Genomic DNA, 1,787 nt, shown 5'->3' with positions numbered 1-1,787 from the left:
GCACAGTGACTGCTCATCTAAACACAGACCACTGACGACGACTTAAGGTGAAGTTATGTGTCCCTTTTATAGAGGCATGGACTATACACTAATCATAGCTTTCCTGCCAAAAGACCCTTGCCTTGTATCTAATCATAAGGATTTGGGGACACTTGTTAAAACTGGTCTGAAACCCTCCTATGTAACAATCTTGTGAAGTATTAGACTCTTTCAAGCATGACAGCAAAATGGAATGTAAGATTCAAAAGAAGTAAAAGTCATACCTTAGTAAAACTGATGGAAAAGTGAGTATTGGAATATTACCTCAGTGTTCAAATTCTTAGTTTGACGATAGTACTGTTTTTTTTTTTTTTTAAATATTGTTTGAGCCTATATAACGGCTTGTCTCACAAGGAAGAGAACACCGGAATAGGTTAGACTTTCTTGCTATAGCAAGCTCAAATTGTGTCAGACAGTTTGTTCATCTGCCACAGAGTGTTGCTTGCAATTTTACTCAACATCAACTTTATTATTATTATTTATTATACGTGTCTACATGTATGTCTGCAGGCCAGAAGAGGGCACCAGACCTCATTACAGATGGTTGTGAGCCACCATGTGGCTACCGGGAATTGAACTCAGGACCTTTGGAAGAGCAGGCAATGCTCTTAACCGCTGAGCCATCTCTCCAGCCCAGTACTGTTTTTTTAAGAAAATACCAAGACACTTACAGATGAAAGATTAAGATTTAGGGAAAAGCCCTTGATGTAGGTAGAAGTCTTGGACGAGTTCATCTGACGGAAGATGTGCAGATAAACACACGACAACCCCATCTCACAGTGTCTAACTCTTTATCAAGACAGCTTTGAAATAAAGAAGACCAGAAAAGCCAGATGACAAGCCACACCCATGCGAGCAGAAGAGGAGTCACGGGCATCTCAAACGGGCATTTACCTCTGCATTTTTGCTCCCATAATTTCTCTACCCTCTGAGAGGCAAAAACCAGTGGCCATGGACAGTTGAAAGTTCTATTAGCAGGACATAACTTGTACACATGGATCGATTTAAAGGCAATGGAAGACACCATGTTTTGAGATGTTAAGTCCTGTGGTTTCAACTACAGATGTACTAGCGATTCTTGAGAGCAAGAGATCTATGGTGGTTGATGTGGCTGGGAACGGGGGCTTGTGACACATTAAAACTACAAAACTGGAACTCAGGAACAGAAACTGCCCGCATGTGTGCAAAGGAAATCCAGTAATTGACAGTCTATGATCTAAATCAGAAGGGCTTTCACAAGAAGAGAATTCTGAACAAATTTTGAAGGAAGGGTTGGAATTATAGAAATCACTAAATACACGTTTGAGAGGAAGGAACCTCAGGGGTAATCACCTCCCCAATTCCATATTTTTATAAGTGGAAATAATCAGGTTTGTTTTGAAGGCTATATACTTAGAGGAGTGAAAGGGAGATTTGGCCGATTTGAGAACGCTAGGCAGGAGCAGACGCAGGTCTGATTTGGGCATAACCTCCAGCATTTCTAAGCCTTTATTTGCTGGGATGAGGTTAGGATATTGGTTTTTAACTTTGGGTTTCCTGGTGGCTTCCTTGATAAATCAAATGCAGTGGGAACAACATTGTAAGACAGAGAGAACTGGGCCCTTAAAATACTCATCCTTAGGGTTCTGAACCTCCAAGTAACAGAGCCCAGCTGTTTGGAAGATGAGTTGCATAAGACTAGCAAGACTCTCTAAGAGAGCTTAGAGAACAAGAAATACCACAGGGAAAGGGAAAGCAGTCAAGGGATG

The 1,787-nt window shown here is 41.2% G+C and overlaps 1 non-coding gene across 1 annotated transcript; it reads right to left on the bottom strand.

Moving 5' to 3' along the window:
• Nucleotides 1-358: 358 nt before the first annotated feature.
• LOC113457139 lies at nucleotides 359-483 on the bottom strand. Its single transcript, XR_003377768.1, has one exon. It is a non-coding gene; the product is annotated as a small nucleolar RNA SNORA28 (small nucleolar RNA).
• Nucleotides 484-1,787: the final 1,304 nt, after the last annotated feature.

Source organism: Microtus ochrogaster, chromosome 18 (genome assembly GCF_000317375.1).
Source record: "Microtus ochrogaster isolate Prairie Vole_2 chromosome 18, MicOch1.0, whole genome shotgun sequence".
In the NCBI taxonomy this organism is placed as follows: domain Eukaryota; kingdom Metazoa; phylum Chordata; class Mammalia; order Rodentia; family Cricetidae; genus Microtus; species Microtus ochrogaster.
The sequence above is the reverse complement of the archived record's forward strand: the minus strand, read 5'-3'. Positions and strand labels throughout refer to the sequence as shown.